Below are 19,309 nucleotides of genomic sequence, written 5' to 3' on the forward strand. Positions count from 1 at the left end.
TAAAATAATAAAAAAAAATAATATAAATATAAAATATAAAAAAAAGACGGAAAAGAGTCTTCGTTATTACAAAAAAATCAAATTAGTACGTTTTAGTGTCAACACAAGTATCCCTCCCAAGTATCTTAGCAATTTTGCCGCTACGTCGTTATTAAAGAGAGCGCCGAGTATTATCGCGATTTACTGGTGGCTTCTCTCACGAGTCACGTTCTTCGTACCCTGGGCCGTATTCCGGGATTATTGGATGTCACCGGGATATTCGATACCGCCGCGTGTGCGCTTTATTTCCGTAAAAAGTGTAAGCGGTAATCCCCGGACGGACGGACGATACCTATCGGTCCATCTCTCGATTTCTTCCGCGATAACGAAATAATCTGGTACAGGCGGATCTCTATCCCGAGCAGGAGAAAATATTTCCGGACCAGCGTATCGTGTAAAATATATATATACACGAAATGTCGATAACCGGTGATTTTTGCCGAAGGCGAATAACCCAATTCTCGATTTATGAACGGTCCGTTGGTTTTTCTCCGTTAAAATTTCACTTCGCGATACAAATTTTCTCACAATGGAAAATCGCATCGGGGTTCGCGGCAGCGTGACGTTTCTATTAAATATTGAACGAGGGCTGATTAATGTGCAAATTGTGCTCGTGCAGACATATCATGCATCACGTAGCGTAAAGAATAGATATTTAGGTCCTTTACATACATATTTTTATTAAGATTGCAATTGATATTTATATCGAGCAGAATATATAATGCATGGTAAAAAAAAATAAAACTAGAAGCAAATTATTTTTCTTATGTATGACAGAAACAAGAAGAAATCAAAATTCTTCGGAGCAATAAGTATGCAAAATAATAATACAAATATCGTACATTCAAATTGCTAAATTACTGAACTTTGCGCGAGGATTTTACCTCGTGGTATCTTGTATTGAACGAATAAGGACAAAAAAGCGATTCGCTCGATCAACGACGCTTTCTCGCGAATTATCCGTGACCAGATTCGGCCAACGTGTAACCGCGAAGGACGCGAAAACCGGAAATACCTGATATCATCTATAGCGACAGCACACCCACGACGATGCGAAAAAAAAAGAAAAAAAAATTGTTCGCGGAATAACGCGACGAGATTTTCATGACGTCGTAATTCAGCGGATTCTGTAAATGCGAAATTCTCGATTTCATAGCCAGATCTTCAGAATAAGAAATTATACGCCGCAGGAAGTTTGCACATTTTTCGAATTTCAAAGAAGAAATCGAATATCTCTCTCGCGGTTTCTTTGCGAATAAATAAGATGTTTCATTTCTCGAATTAAAAGAAAAATGAGCCAATAAAAATATTTACAAGATTAAGACGCACTAAGAGACTGAATTTAGCATGTTATGCATTTATAATCAACCTATTATTTAATTATGTTATGTAAAATAATTTCTACGAGTATATAACTTGAAAATTGTTACATATTATATGATGAACTTCTTTGATTACCTAATTTTAATCTGGAAAATTATCTTCTATTATGGCACATGTGCGCGATCAAATATGTATAGACTATTCTGCAATTTCGAACGGAACACTGAACTCTGAATGTCGAGCTTTGTGAATATTTTATCGAGAAACCATCGTCAGCGCGATAAAGTATTGAAGCCAACTTCCGATATTTAGGACGAAGCACCGATGACTACGATAACTGGAGCAGGACTTCCGTTCTGGAAAATCAAAATCGACGTCAGACAGACCCGATTTTTCTTGTTTATGTCGCACTTAACTCACGTAATTGCACGTCAGAATTTCTGCTTTGCGTCCTTTAATCGTATCGTCATTTAAATTAAATGTAATTAAGTTAATACATTCCCGAGAACTTATCGCGAATCGCGGTATTTCGCAACTTTATACTTTGACAGTTAAAGAAAAAAAAAAAAAAAGGATCGCCCGAGGGATTCGCTTCGAATGCATCTATATGCAGGAGGAGATGCAACGCAATCGGGGTTCTCTCGGTTGAGAGAGTCTCGTCGCGGTGGTGGCTTGCAAATTTCACGGTTAATCGAGCCGCTTTCCTTCCACAACTCACACCAACGCGGCGGTCTCTCCTTTCGATTTCGGGCGCACGTGTGAACGCGCGTACGCGACGCCCGGAACAATATATGATTCATTTCACGGCTCGTTAGAGAGAGGCTGCGCGAACGCGGACTCTACGCTTCGCCGAGCGTGCCGGAAGAGAGAGGCGCGCAAAAATGTCACCCTCCAGAAGAGGAGAGCCTCTCGTGCCTCCTCTGTATGAACTGCGTAAAGAGTTACATCTCCGAAGCGAATTTTTTTTCTTTTAACAGACGATTTACGCGCTACTGATCGGGTCGATCGAGAATTCGAACTCGGTTCGATGGATATGTCAATATACACCCTCTTCGGAAACTCAGCTACTATTTGCGTGTGTAAACTATAGACGCTGCGGAACGTCAAACACATGCATTTGCTCTCCCTCTTGCAATTCTAGAAGCTCTCAGAGCTTTTCTGTTTCACTAGGAGCGTCGCACGACACGTGATAAAACATGTGTTATTCACTTTGATAATTTTCTTCAATCATTTACTACTTCGAAATATTTTTTTTCTATAAGAATTTAATCGTAGAATATTCTTTGGCCGCGAATTTTTCATTTAATATCGCACATAAACATCGATTCATCATACGCTTAATTGTTCTCAACAATAATTGAAATAACGCACGGAAAAAATATTAGCTATCACAGCTGAATTTTAGGTACCCCTATATTATGTCTAAAATTTAGTTATCATATCTAAATTTTAATTATAATTTAAATTTCCCATTAAATTATAACTTAAAAATATTAGTTATCATGGCTAAATTTCATATCTCTATGTTACTTGAAATTTAATTTAATCGTATTTAAATTTTAGCTGTTTAAATTTTAGCTGTTTAAATTTTAGTTTAACGTTCTTCGTTAAATTATAATTAAAACTATTAGTTACACAGCTAAAATTTAGACACGGTAACTAAATTTCAAGTAATATAGATACTTGAAATTTAGCTACGGAAATCAATAGTTCTTTTCATGCGCGATTCGCAGTTTCATTCGAGTGTCGAAAGTATCCTCGAGCTCCGACGAACAAAGATTAACAAAGACTCTCTCTGAAGTTGGAGCGCGCATCGATCAACCGTAGGTGAAGTTGCCGCAAACAAGGCATCGCGACAGCAATTATACGCCTTCGTTTACCAGGATATATTCATCGTCAGTGAAGTATGCGAGTGGGACGCCCTGTGTTGAGCAACACAATGTCAAACGCGTCATAACGCGCGAGGGTGCGACGTGTCGTCTTTGGGGATAAACTTTTCTCTCCCTTCTCCCTCCCCGTCTCGCGTATATTTATTTCATCGGGATCTTTTGCGGCGTGCCGACCCTCCCTCTTGTTTGACGACCCTCTAACAACCGAGCGCCTCCGGGCTGCTCGAATGCAGCTCCGACTGACTGTTCTCTCTTTTTTTCTCTCTCTCTTTCTCCCTTTTTTTTTAAACCGACAACTAGTCGCGCGTGCATCCCCTTTTATGTAAGTACACACGATGCAGGGCGCGTTCGAATGAGCATCGGTAATTTTCTGTGAAATTCGCACGGTGCAACGGGCCCCTCTCCTGCATTTTCGCGCGCGAATTCGCGGCACGTCGATCGCGATTATTTAATTAATCGGCCTCAACAAACACGAGTATTCCTCACTCAACAAGCGGCGCATTGCGCATATTGTGCATACGGTTATCGTGTTATTATTATATTATATTGCTTTATGCGCTATTGATTGACAATGATAAATAAATGTAAACCTGCTCGCTACACCCACCTTCTCATTATTCATCTAAACAATAAATATTTCTAGACATTAAACCGCTAATGGGAATTATTGGGAAACGCTACGGGAATAATTAATTAATTGTCTACACGATTGGTAAATTAATCTTTCTTAAATCGCTTTAAATCCGTTCAAAAGAGCCAGCTGAAGACTGGCCTTTTCTCTCGCGATGATGGGACAGAAGTGTCTTACCACAGACAGTGGTCGATCACGACGAAATTTACGTTCTCGTTATGCGGCGCGCAAAATCGTCTGGAAGGGCATAAATCTCGTTTGATTAACGACAGCACGTTTACGCGAACGACGCTGACGAGCCCCGCGAGACTGCACGACACCCGGAAGGTCGCGCGGATATGAGAAGCGACGAGATGACGCGCCGCCATTCATCGAAATCCGCGGATTTACGGCGCCTTTTACGTCAAACAAACCGCAAATCCTCGCGATGAAATAACTGTAATACATGGGACATACGGTACATACATGCATCCCGCTTTACACGCCTTTCATTTGCGAGAAATTTCACGTCAGGACAAATGTAATTTCGCCACAAAGTTATATCCTTATAGCATATCATTATAGAAAAATATTTTTAATATGATAAGTTCAAGAAATGAGTTACACAGCTAAATTAAAAAAAAAAAAAAATCAGAGCATTTTTATAGAAAAATATTTTTAATGGATAAGTGGAGGAAATATGAGTTACATATATAAGTTAAATTTGATTTAAAAATCGGAGCTTTTTTAACTATTCAAATTCTAAAGTAACGAGTAGTTTTTTAATTAAATCAATTATTTATTAAATCCTTGTAAATGATTAATTCGAGAAAAAGTAGTTAAAAAATACGCATCTTTTCTATTTTATTAAAACTTTAGTAATTAATTCATCCTTATATTGTTCATACCGGGAATTCTGTTTAATAAAAATCTAATTATCGATTTTCGATAATTATCGAATATTCTTTTTACATTTCATCGTTATGATTCAGGTATGATTTAAAGATGAATATTTTAAAGCAGAAAAACCAGCTCCCTGCTTCTGTGCATTTCTCTATCTTTTTTATTCTTATTTTTTTTAAACACCCGTATTTATTATCTTATCCGACGAAAGGATTCTGATGCTCCATCCTATACCAGTACTACTTTTATCCTGTTACTGTCGCGGCGAGACAAGAATAGAAAGAAAATGTTCCTGCCGACGATTCGAGACACATCGGTGAGTCCTTCGCCGAAGATCCATTGTCGCGGAACGATTCGTTTTACTTTGAAAAGACGCGATATTACTCCACAGCCAGAAGGAAAAGCAATCGACGGACTATATCCTTCTTTTTCCCATCCTCGCCAGCCCTTTGTCATGTCGTCGGTTGGTCAAACCGAACACTAGTCAATGGACAAAATCGTTTTCGCTGTCGATCGACTACCAATTCTCCTCGATGAAACGTCGTCGTCGAGAGAAACGTTTCCGGAAAAAAAAAAAAAAAAAAAAAACTGCTTTTAGGCTCGATTCCCGAATTCAATTCCTGTCGCAGACGCGTAAATGGACATTCGATTTATTTTACTTAAATATATAGAGTAAAAATCGTACGATGTGCTTTGATAAATTTCAACATTGTTTAAAAAAAATTAAATATTTATCTAGATAATTAAATGTTAAATGACAATAATTACTGCAAGCTGTATCGTGAATTTTAGACATCATAGATATTTCATCAATACATGCGTTATATATTTATCAATTTTTGACTACCACAAGACACTATTACATACAGCATTCTAAAATGTGAAAATCCTATCAGACGATATACATCTACTTTCGTTTTATTTCTCTCTGTCAAATGATGCACACTCGCCTTCGATTTATCTCTCCCTATCGAGAGATACATCCACTTTCGACTTCCAAGTCTACCATAGGAAATATGAAGAAACAATTGCACGCGAAATTCTATCTGTCGACTCGGAGATAAAAGAACCGACACCGCTCAGCAAGATAAAAGCACCGCTGATGAGGACATCTATTTCGTATTTTGTTGCGCAATAAAAGACGTAGAATTATTTGAACAACCGTATTTGTGATCCATCGGCTTCCTCGTGCCGAGGATTCGTTTATTTTCTCGTTTTCACCAGCGCGTTTTTTACCAGCTGTGTGCGTTCGAAATTCTCGCTGTACTTTGTACCTCTCAAATCATCTGTTCTGCTTTGTTTAGCAAATAAAGCTCGAAAGTGGAACTCGCGGAGGCAAATATTTTGCTCGAAAAGACACGCGTTATACATAATCATTCATTAAGCATCACATTTCGTCTCACTTTCGCTTTCGCTTTCGTTTCAACAGCTGATGAATTAATTTCTTGCATCAATCTGTCGCGATATTCGAAACTATCTCTGCGCTGAATAAGCGTTACGAATACTAATTGAAAGGACTTTGATCTTGTAATCGTGTGCAAGGTCATATCTGCGATTGCATTCATAAAAATTGTCGCGTGTATCGCCTTCGTGACATAATCGGCTAACGCTGTTAACTATAGAAGATTAAAATTTTAGCTCGTTCCAAAGACGAGATCTCTCTCTTGCCATCCATAATCGTGTCTACTATAACAATCAGTTGTTGTCAAACTAAAAAAGAAAGCTGAAACTGTGTGTAATATTCGCATATTATAAAAAGTTAATAAAGATTTTTAGATCGACTCTTGATATTTTCTGTATAACAAATAGCATTTTCCTTTAATTCATATGGATGACTCAAGATATGGCAAAAAGTAAATCGCCCAACGTGGGGCTCGAACCCACGACCCTGAGATTAAGAGTCTCATGCTCTACCGACTGAGCTAGCCGGGCTGTCATATGGTCGAATCTTGTACCAAAACTGTGACTGTACCAAAATTCACGAGTACAAATAACGAAACGCAATTAATAAAATATATGTACGTATTATACGGATATATAATTATCTGTAATAATTTAATAAATTCTAATTTTTGTTCAGCAAAAAGATTTTTTCACGGGCGAATTTTTGTATCAGAAACTGTTAACTTTATCTTTCACATAATTTCAGGAAGCGTGTACATTTGCATATCATTCATTAATGCAAATAAAACAATGTCTTTAATTATCAAATAAAATACATTTTCGCGACATAAGTATACTTTGCTTCATTACTTAAATATTCATACATTCATCTTATACTCGAAAATTATATACTTAATTAAAAAATTGTATAAAATAGCTGCACTAAATTTAGCAAAATAAAGAGTGCCATGATTGCATAAATACAGGTTTATAATAGATTCAAAGTAAATTTTCCTTTGTCGCGTAATATAAACCCGGTATACATTGAAAAAATGCCTAATAAGATCATAAGTGGACTATACGTAAGCGAAACTACCACATAATTAATGCCACGAGTGCAGCAAAATTACTGATCACAGCATGGTTTCACCGTCTTGTATATACAGTGTACTCGAAATATATTTAACGATAGTTTTTGAGAGATTCTAAAGTTGATTTTTCTTCTTGCAATCACAGTACGAATGTTATTTAATATCTCTATTTGTATATAATATTTATAATTAATTAATATTCCTCTAATTAAGAAAGAGATCTAAACTAAATATTTATATAAATATTAAACGCGTATTATAAGAGAGAGGCAATTGTAAGTCAGTAATTTTTTAGAGATCAGTATTTCTTAATTGTTCTTAAATCTAATAAATCAGCATCCATATTACTTATATATTTTTGCGGATTTTTTTCACAAACTCTTTATCAAATAGTTTCGATCTTTTTTCTCAAACGTTTTTAAAAATCGAACTTTTATCTAAAAGGATTGTTCAACCAAACAGATCCTGCCATACAAATTAACTACGCGTTTCTCGACACACCCTGTATGCCAACGATAATACGAGTGAATACGTAAATCGTATCTAACGCGCAAATTGCTATCTCGTCCCCTTTTAAGCACTCCAGCCCCATTTAAAGCCTCCCATCGGCGCTTTCTATCGGAAACGCGTGAATTTACATTAAGCCGCCATGAATGCGAGCAATAGTAAATCTCTGAAGCGACAGTAAGCATCGCGTGTAAGAGTGTATTGTGTGTGTGTATATAGTACCGGGAATATAATCGATCCACGCAACACCATAATTTCTCTCCCCTTCCGTCTTTTTGGCACGCGCCGCTTTTACGGGGCCCCTGCTCTCTCGCCTCGCTATCTCACGGGGCTTTCTAGCCTAGGAGTTACCGCACGGCCGCGGAATAAACACCGGTTCAAGAAAACCGCACGCCACGCTCTAAAACGCTGTAAACGCATGGGGGCGTCTCTCGCATTATCGATTGTTCTGCAGAATGCCAAGAGAGCCATGCGCGCATCGTTTGAACCTTCTTACGGGGAATTTTCGGATTTAATTCGCTCTCGAATCGAGAGACGCGCGCTCGCGTTGAGGAGAGATCTTTCTTTTGTAATTGCAAAAGAGTGCGCGTTAATTTCTCGCGCGGCAGATATATGTAAAAATTTAATTTTAATGGCAAATATGATTCGATATAAATTTGGGGAACAAATTATATTTATGGAAAAAATTTCGATCCGCGACCGAATTCTGCGTCATTCGTCGCGATTTTGTAATATCGAAGAACTTCAAAAATACTCAAAAATACAAGGACAAAAATAAGAATCTCTCCTCGACGGGGAATCGAACTTCGGTCTCCTGCGTGACAGGCGGGGATACTAACCACTATACTATCGAGGATTTCTTGAGGGAGCGTTTTCTATTATTCTTCACTAAAAGGACATGTATAATTTCATAAAATTATAACATAAAATTATTTTATAATACATTTAAATGTTTTATAAAGATAACCGATATGTACACAGAGAATTTTCTCGTAGAATTTACCCTGAAAATCATGGTAATCGTGAGACAATATATGGTATGGAAAGAATTTTCTGAGAATTTCTCTGATTAATATTTATCACAATAAAAATAATAATATCTATCACAATAAAATATAAAATATGTTTGATTAATTTTACTATGCAGTTTAGTAAAATTAATCAGACATGTTTTATATATTTTATTGTGATAGATATTATTATTTTTATTGTGATAAATATTAATCAGAGAACTTCTCATAAAATTCTTTCCATACCATATTGTCCCACAATTACCATGATTTTCAGAGTAAATTTTAAGAGAAAATTCTCTCAGTGTAAATAACATTATTAGAAATATAAATAGCACATGAAGAAGCATTAATATATACAAAATATTCCTCCAGAAACCTCGACTGGATTTTAATGACAGACTCATTTAGAATCGATTTTTCGTAAACTAAATTCAATTTATACCAATTAATGGTTTTGAAATTATAAGACATCAAAAATCGATTCGCAAAATTTAATATTACAATATTGCATTTATAATTAATATTTGTATAAAAATATAGCAATAACTATAGATATACGTGCAAAAATGCAGTGCGCATTCAATTATTGAAAATTAAATAAGATTATTTTTAGTAATACATAAAGTTGTTAGAGAGTTATTAAACTCCAGAGATATTATTATTTATATTCCTTTTACCTTATTATTTATTCATATATGCATCGACACGCAACACAAATTTATATTTATATTATATGTATATTGTAATTGCACTATATATTGCTCTTTATATATTAGTATTTTAATTTTCATAATTATGCAAAATATAATAATACATGCACTTATTAAGATATCAGAGATTATTCACGATTTGTTTCCTGTATTTCGAATTTGGAAGTGAAGAGTTGATTTATTTCATAGAAGTAAATGCAAAAAAATTATCTAGCCTGTAATATTATTCATTTCTAATTATATTAAATGCAAAATTCTGTTTAGATCTTGTAGAACAAAAAAGGAATCGACGAGGATGGGATTCGAACCCACGCGTGCAGAGCACATTGGATTAGCAGTCCAACGCCTTAACCACTCGGCCACCTCGTCTTCGTAAGTATTTTTGTCTCAATATACAGACCATAATTCGTCCCGAACATCTGCTCATTATTTAAATATTTTTTAAGTAATATATTAATAAGAGCCAAGATATATATTTTTAAAAATAATTATGTTTTTTCAAGTCATGACATACATTTACAATGTTAAAGTTATAGCTCTTAGAAATGACGAAATTATTTCTCACACTGAAGTATGTAAATAAAATATTATAAAATTTTATTGGAAAATTATTATAAAATAATTATATTAAATTTTATCATTCTAAATATTTTATAAAAATTAAATTATCTCCTAAAAGAAAAAAAATTTCTTGTGTCGTGTTTGTCAAAAAATAGATACATTTTTATAATTAACGTGCTATTAAAATGAAATTTAATAATCATTTTATTGCATTTAATTGCAATAATTTAATATATTTTTTCTAATTAAAAATTGTTAGAACACACTGTGTGTATCTAGTTAAATTACATGTTCGTTACATGTCGACAATCCTTAATCACGTTAGTGTTATATTTCATCTGATTGGCGAAGGAACGATAAATGATACTTTGCTTTTTCTGAGAGCGCGTGTCGATAAATTGAAAGAAACAACCGTGTAATACAATACGGACCTCGTGTAACAAGTCACTTAACTATGATTACCGGTGGCCGTGTGGTTAGCGATTAAGCCAAAACTTTTATTACAAAAGTTTTGGGACGATTTCGGACGGATAAATACACACCCGATACGCGTCCGGATTATTATACGTGTGTCGACATAAAATTGCCGCCGCCTCCACAGCGATAAATTCGCCGTCACGATAAATCCCCTAAAACAATATAGGCACAAACTGGCAGATCCCCTTTTAAACTCGGGACCTTATAAGAAATTTATAAACTCATAATTATTTTTTTCACGTGGTACCTTCCATGAGATAAACGAATAAAATTTAACTTGTTAAACTTCAACGCTTTTATTTGTACCGTAATGTGACATTGATACTTTGAAACATATATGGTATACCATTTTTTCTCACAAGCATTTTTACGCTCAAAAGCAAAATATTTTATACTGGTATAAAAATGTAATAAAAAATATATTTATGAAAAATTGTTTATGTTTATATACGCATTATTATACAATTAAAGTAATAACAAGTAAAAAATTTAATGTAAAATAATTTAACGTTACTATAAGAAACAAAATTAATGTTGCATAATTACTGTGTATTAATTATTTTGCTGCTGATTATTTAAAAAAATAGTATCGGCGAAATATTTCAAGGTAAGTCACTCAGAAATAAGACATTTTTTCAAGGTAAAAAAATGTGTAGATAACATACAATTTAAATAATTTCAACATACAAACCGAACAAACATACGCAGTTCTATTTCTTTATAATTATCTATTTCACAGTTGTATAAATTGCTATTTTCTTTTATTTTGCATATTGTTCTTATTTCTATGCTTTTCATATTAAAGTATAAAGACAATTTTAAACATGTAATATAATATTAATCTATCCTGAATTTAAAAATTTTAAATCATAAATATTCCTTTAGAGTTTAAGAGATAATCATATAATATTTATTTTAAAGAAATATATAGAGAATAAAAGTCTCTTTCTATATGCTCTTGTAAAAATGTAATTTTTTGTAAATAAATAAAATATATAAAGAGCGTTAAAACACGTAAATATATTCTGTATATGTGATAAATATTAAATTGTACGAATCGGGTTGAGTGTCGAGATTCGAGAAAAACTTCGTGATCGAATTTGATGAAGACACGATCCGGGTACATGTGCGTGAGGATGAAAGCGGAGAAGAGACTACCGTTTCCAGTCAATTAATGCCGGTATATAATCGCCTTGTCTGTGGAACTTACGAGGGTACACAGCGGTTCGGCACCGTAATCGTATCAGTGTCAGTGCATTCGCTGTCGGATTGAATTCCGATTAATTCGAGTTGATAAATCAATTATAGATATCGCTTGTCATCGTTCAGTGGCTCGCGACACGACCGAATCCGCATCATTCCAGATAAAAAACAATGCAAAAATTTAAGATTTGTATTTATAGATATATATATTTTTAAATATATTTTTTTTATTTTAAAAAATAAAACTGCATTACAAATACTCAAGTTTTAAATCGAATATAAGTTGTATATTTAAATCGTGCAAACATTCTATTGTTTCTTATATTGAGAAGATAATAAAATAAAAATTAAATAATATTAATTTCTTTCATTCTTTCTTTGTTCTTGAATTAAATCAAGAGATAATAAATATAGACAATTTTCTTATACAATAAAAACTAAATTAACTGTAATACTGATATATTTATTTAATATTAATATTGTATATTATATTGTATTAAAAGTATAATCACAATAATTTCAAGATTATGCTTTCCAAGATGCACTATTGCAAAATTCTGGTTTGCGCAGAAACGCGTTCGGCAGGAAATGCCGGTGACCGGAAATGCGGGAAGCTTAGGACGATCACGCGGACAAACAGAATCCTCGATTGACATAAACAGAGTGCTGTACAGAGGGATGCTGCGCATGTCCGAAAACAAACTCATCGGTCATCGGCTGACAATCTGCGCTCGAAAACGGATTACGACGATGTGGTCGAAATTAATCGTAGCAGGCTCGAGGCAAGAATCGGTACGCTAGATTGCCGGTAATTTTCTAAATCAATTATCGTCGCGAGGCTTTGCGGCATTCGCGATCAATTCGGACGCAACCTGACTCGCCTCGTCTGGTTTTGCGATACGAGCCAACGATGCTGTTATCGATTTCCGATTAAGGAAGTGCACACGAGTTCGACGATGTCACGCGCGAGTGATGTGTTCGACGATGGTGCGCCTCTCGTCTCTGATATTATTCATCTAAATTGCTTAAATAATGGATGTAGAAAAATGACGAGATATAAAATTCGAAATCGCAAAACGATATCACTCCCTAGAAATTTCCAAAGATTTTCTCCGATACGTCATAGATTCCGATTAAAATGTATGTATATGTATATAAAATAATGTATATAAATTCATTTCTTGGCTTTTTTGATTAATCTAAAGTTTCAAAAAAAATTAAATATGTTAATTGAGCTGTCATAAATAAATTTCTATCTGGGCGAAGCATTTGTAATATTCTGCTTAGTTGTAATGTTAAATGGAAATTGAAAAAGAATTTTGAGAAAAAATAAATGAGATTTGCTTGGATTTCAATCGCATTAAGACAGTTACACTTTTAATCTGAATTTTTACAGATTTTCTAATCGAAATCCACGATTCCTTTGAGAAATCTGATTAGATTTCCAATTAGATTCCCGAAATTTTCCTATGCAGGTAATAATTAACCATGAAGCAACGGAGCGGAATACACATTTTGTCATCTCAGCTGTTGCTGGATTCCAGACGCGCTATCCTAAAATTCCGTGGCGATATCGCAAGTATTCGTCGAAGCGTGCGATGAGATTTCCGCGAAATCGTGACATAATGTCGATTAATTCAAGCTGCGAAACGAGGGATGGGACATGTATTACCCGTGGGACATCCTCGCTCTGCGGAGCAAGAGAGAGAGAGAGAGAGAGAGAGAGAGAGAGAGATAGCGCAGGTGCGTTTCTCTAATTCTACGTCGCGCGAAACGTCATGAATAATGCAACTGCGTATTATCGCGACGAAAAGGTGCTTCTTGCGCGAAAGCCGCGAAGTGCCACTTAACGCGAGTCGAACGTCAAACATGTCTAAATAAATTGCACACGCGAATGCTCGGCACGTAAAGTGCAGGGTCGAACATGAAACGCGAGCGAAAAAGACCGCCTCGAGTTCCAATTTTACGGCGATTCCCTTCCAATTAAAATTACTTATCTTCGTTTTTCGACATTGAAGCGTATTCGCAATTAGCCCGCCGATCGATTCGAATTAGCAAGTTCCGATCCGAAAAGTCGCTTGATACGGCAGCTGCTTTCTCGTCGCAGCGGTCGAGCAACGATATTTGACGAATTTCGTCTGAATATTTGATGAATACCGTGAGGCACTCCAGAATGTTCGTCGTGTACTTTGATATCTGAGTTTTAACGAAGCACAGTCGGCTTGTTTTCTTATTTGCTTTTTTAAAGAAGATTAATCATCAACATCATTTAAAAGATTCGCGTTCACACGTTAATCTGTTTAAATCGACTTTGCGTCCGAATTTAATATCTCTACGTAAAAATGGCAAGTATCTGACATAATTAATAGCATTTAACATTCTTATCTGCGCTTTGTAGTCCTCATTCCTTTAAATATAAAAAATATTTTTATAAAAATATTTTATACTTGCAAAAAATTAAATGCAATAAAAATTGGTTCAAAGAATAGAGAGAAATGTATATCTGACATAGCATCGGATAAATACAATTTCAATCAAAGTGATTGCGATGCTTTAAATACAGGCTTGAAATAAAACGTCAAAATTTATATCGTTAAATTGGATGATTAAATTTCTCTGTAAGACAGCAATATATACACGCTTCCTAAATATATCTAACGTGAAGATCATGAAGAACATGATATATCCAACAATAAATGACACACCTCACCCTTCGATAGCGTGATCCTCGTGCTATCGAAATAACGCTCTCGTCTCGTCTCGAGCGTAATACGAGCGCGATGGTATCGCGATAATTGCCCGGTGCTCGAATAAACAGATTCGCGCCGTGAATGCCTTATAAGGCACAAGGCTTTTAAATATACGGGGCTATGCGTTATATATGCATACGTCGCGCGCGAGATATCTGCGGTCGATGGAACCCCTCGTGCGCGATGATTGGTCAATCGCGCCATGAAAACCAGCCCGTTCCGAGAAAGAGAGACACGTCCAACTCGGTTTCGACATTGCGTAATTGAAACCGCGGGGAGAGAGATAGCTGATAAAATTTTGCACCGACGAGATTCATTCTCTCGCGTCGCGCTGTCAAGAGAGACGTCACGTGTCGGCTCGAAACTCGAGCATTGTCCACTAGCCATCGATCTTCGACGACGCAGCGGAGCGGAATGCATGTGGACCTCGCTCATTTATCTCGTGTTAATAAACAGAGAGAAGACTGGGCGCGCGAATCGCTATACAATTTACCAGACGACGACGACGACGCAAGATAAATGGCATGTATAAAGATAGATGAGAATCTTTTTAATTAGAAAATCATTTCATTATAATTAGCTTACGCCAGTAAGTACTTGAGACATTTCGTCCTCGCGATAATTCCCCTGATAATGAAATTGTTTTCACGCCAAATAAATTATTTGAAATCCTGACAAAATATTATCCACTCTATGACTACAGATGGAGAAGAGAACTAATGTGCTGAGAATTAGCAAATGTATAAATCAGTGGCGAATTATAATGGTATTATATAATAATATAATAATTAATATAATTATAATTCTATTATATTATCATCTCATTATTTATTATCATTATATTATTTTCTATATACAAATATATATATTTCAAGGCATTTCATTGTAACGAATTGTAGTCAGTACTTCTACACAAGATCACGATATGTTTGCAACGATTTGCAACACCACTGATTTCTCTGCGCGCGAACGTCTCGATTCGCGTGTCATATTCATACGATTATAATGCACAATATATAGTCAAACTATTTTACATTGGAAAATCGCAGACGTTTCGTGTCCATTTACGCCCGCCCGCCCGCGCGGGTACGAATGACGAAGGAGAGAATTATTTCCATGTATATGCGCGGCGAATGCACGCATCTCCATGGAAATTCGCCCATTTCTAGGGAGTTGTAAATTCTATGGTCCGTAAAGAGCGAACGCGCCCGCGAATTCGAACGGCTCGAAAATTTACCTCGGAATACCAAACGCGCGCAAATATCTCTCGTCCCGTGGATTCGGTTCCGCGTTTCCTCCTCGTTGCCGATTCTTCCTGAGAAATTTTTAAGCGGATTTCGGCGAAAACGAATGAATAGAAAACGTGAGAATTCCGCGCGAACAAACGAGTAGCTTATCTTTCCATTAATTTCGAGGAAATTTCACACTTTCACAGGAACTTAATTCGAGGATTAATTATCATTCACATTCACGAGACTAAAAACCTAACTAACTAAATATTGAAAATAATTTCGAATAATTTTTGTACAGACATAGGGTGTCTACTCAAAATTACTTGTAAAAAAAAAAGATCTTTCAGAAATTTTTTTAAAATTCTACTAGGTAAAATAATAAATGCAACTTTTTAAATAAGTTTCTTTATCGTATGCGCTTTCTAATGTTTTCTATTCGTACGATTGCAAAGAATGCAGTTTTCTAGCATTTAGCATTGATTTATTAATCGTAAAATTAATTTGAACAAAATGCAATATATCACTATACCTAAACGTTAAAGAGATATGTATACACAAAAATATAAAATAAAAAATAATTTATAAATGTCTTAAGAAGTACTAATTTATTTGAACATTATTAAAAGACTGAATAATTATCTATGATTTAACTTGCATAAGGTCTTGATACTAAAAAGAAATGGTTAATAAAATTACATGAAATTTTAATAAAAACTTAAATATTACAAAAATATATTAGATATATGTTTCTTATAATAAGTGCTAAATACAATTTTTGAAAAAATTTCCGAATTTCAATAAAAATTCCATAAGAATTCCCGAATTTTTCTAGGTAAAAAAAAATCAATCCCTGGTTTTCTCGGTTCTTTCAAGGAAGTAGACACCCTGATAGAAATAGTATATAGATCAAATCAAAGAGTCTGATATTAAAAGACGCACATGTATCCTGAATTGTGCCGTATTGCGCGCATATCCGAGTGATTCTGCGATTTGCAACAACGAGGATATTCCTCTCGAGTTCAAATTTCATCCTCGACCACCAACAATAATGACTTTTCCGCGATTTAGCAATTCCTTCAAGAATCTAATCGAGGTTTCGCGTGGGATGTCGCGATGGCGATCGCCTCCTCTTCCTGCCTACTTCGTTATCACATCGTGGGGCGAACAATGCGCGATTATTATATTATATTCTCTCCTTGTATTACCATACGATCGTTAATGTTAATGATCCTCGCCATTACGCATTACGCTGATACTAATTGCGCATTATCGTGACCGCATTGGGAACATACAATTCATCGAACGGGACGCGATCGAAATTCACGTTTTATTTTGCTAATTGACAAGCATGCGGTTTGAATAATTAACAACCATCGGAATCAATTCCGCCAGACTTAACATTGCGAGCCAAACTGCATCATAAGCCTATCTTTCGGCGAAATAAGATGTATTCTCGCTATTCATCGTCAAATTATCTGTAAATTCAACATCTGGTATCTAAATTATCTCGAATCGCAATTACAGCTCGTCTCGCACACGTGCCGGAGTATATAATCGATGATATTTCAAATTATATACATCGCGGGAAATCGCGCTTTATACGACTAATGGCGGTGAAAGCAGAGGCTGATGTGGAAAACGTCCGCCACACGTGTGCATCTTATAGATTTTAAGGTATATAATTTTCCGACCAAGTGTCACGTGTAATTTTCTGTCAAATTATCTCTGGAATTGACGATTTCTCTGAAAATCTAACTCATAGTTCTAACGACACCTGTCTAAGACACCTGGCACCGACAACGAGACGAGGATAATATGGGCGTATAAGGTGATAAAGATACTTTCACTATTATAGGTCGCGAGTGCACTCTCGAGGACACCCAAGTTTCGCGCGTTGTAAGATCGCTGGCGCCAACGACGGCCAACGTCTACTTGAATAAGGTCAACTGCGATATTATGCGTTGATTAATGCTCCGGGCATTGAGGAATGCGAAGCTAGATCGTACGGCTAGTCAATATCCGTCTATCCGTTAGGGTAAACACGAGTATCGTTTCTTCGCTTCGGGATACGTCAAACAAGTCACTCGATTGGGCAAGAAACATATATCTCAATTATATCTTACATTTAAAGAAACGACTTCTAAGGGAATCTGTAGAGATCTAAAATTTTTTGAATGAAAGAGAAAATATTTTGAAGATATTTTTAGTTGGAGACCAAAATTTACAAAATTATCATTTTTATAATTTTATATCCAAAGAATTTAACTAAAAAAAAATATATACTAAACAATTGCATTAAAGAATGATGTGGATTGCAATTTATATCTAAAGAGTTACGTTTCTCAGATTCGTTGTCGGTTATAAAATACGTCCACCGTAACGTTGTAAATTACACCCGAAACATGTACACGCGTTAAAATATAATGTCGCATAAATTACATCGCTAACATACGAGAGAATGCGACATGTACATAACAACGAAGTGATTAAGAGAGAGAGAGAGAAGGGAGAAGCATCTCGCACGCGAGAGGACAAGGAATTGCGAAACTCGTGTGACAAAGTAAGCGCCATAACTGTCGACTGTCGACCTTGCTTCCCGGCTACGGCGCCTAAAAGCAGATTAAGTCTCCGAAAGTGCACTTACATAAGTTCCCCCCCTTGTATGCATGCGAGAAACAGATGAGAGTCGCGTGAACGCGCAGCGGGACATTTCGCGAAACGGTGACGAAAGTAACGGAATTTCGTGCACGCGCACACACGTGTTCGTAAATTTAAGTTCGCGATCCGAGAGAGTTTAATCTTGATCGATCGAGACACAAACTCCGAGCTCTCGGAGATGCAGGCTAAAGAGGAGAGGAGAAAAGAGAAGAAAGGGAGGGTTAAATATGAAATATTAAGTCCATGAATAAAAAGAAAGAAGCTATTCATGTTCTTTTTTTTTCGCAAATATCTTAATGCGTTAAAAATATACAAGGTACACAGAGAGAATTTTCTCGTTAAAATTTTTTTAATTATGGTATTCGTGGGGCAACATGGTATTGGTATTAGAATTTTAGAGTTTCTCTGATTAATATCTAGCACAATAAAAAATATTTATATCTCAATAAAATATAAAATATGTTTGATTAATTTTACTAAAATGTGTATAGTAAAATTTCAATGATTTTAAAATATATTAAAAACTTGATGATTCTTTAATTATTTTAAATAGATGCCAGAAAAGTGATAAACATATAAAATATTATTAATTTATATTAATTTTTACATAAATTTTACAATGCAGCCTAATATTTTCGATCTAGCTTAATCGTTCATGGTAATTTTGCATGATAATTTTGCAAATTATGCAGTATAGTAATTTTCGGCTTATTATTAAATGATAAAATTTGTAGTGTATTTTACGATAAAATATAACAAAAAATTCTCTCCGTGTACGATTGAGTAAAATGATGCTGAATAATAACGATTTTCAAAATTGAGGATTTTTTAAACGAGCAACTTTTTTGAGAAATAAGTAAAAAATATATTGTGAATAACGCCGAAGTCATAAATTACATGAATTTTGCAAATAAATAAATCCTTGATTTATAAGATCGATTTTAAATATATTTCCATGTA

The 19,309-nt window shown here is 35.2% G+C and overlaps 1 protein-coding gene and 2 non-coding genes across 3 annotated transcripts in view; all 3 read right to left on the reverse strand.

Moving 5' to 3' along the window:
* Nucleotides 1-19,309, reverse strand: part of LOC145938475 (uncharacterized) — a 92,039-nt gene that overhangs the window by 61,586 nt on the left and 11,144 nt on the right. The window lies entirely within an intron of this gene.
* Nucleotides 6,624-6,696, reverse strand: Trnak-cuu (transfer RNA lysine (anticodon CUU)). Its single transcript has one exon. It is a non-coding gene; the product is annotated as a tRNA-Lys (tRNA).
* Nucleotides 9,756-9,837, reverse strand: Trnas-gcu (transfer RNA serine (anticodon GCU)). Its single transcript has one exon. It is a non-coding gene; the product is annotated as a tRNA-Ser (tRNA).

The sequence above is a fragment of the Prenolepis imparis genome, unplaced genomic scaffold (assembly GCF_030444845.1).
Source record: "Prenolepis imparis isolate NDT839.2.m4 unplaced genomic scaffold, iyPreImpa1.0 SCAF_7, whole genome shotgun sequence".
Lineage (NCBI taxonomy): Eukaryota > Metazoa > Arthropoda > Insecta > Hymenoptera > Formicidae > Prenolepis > Prenolepis imparis.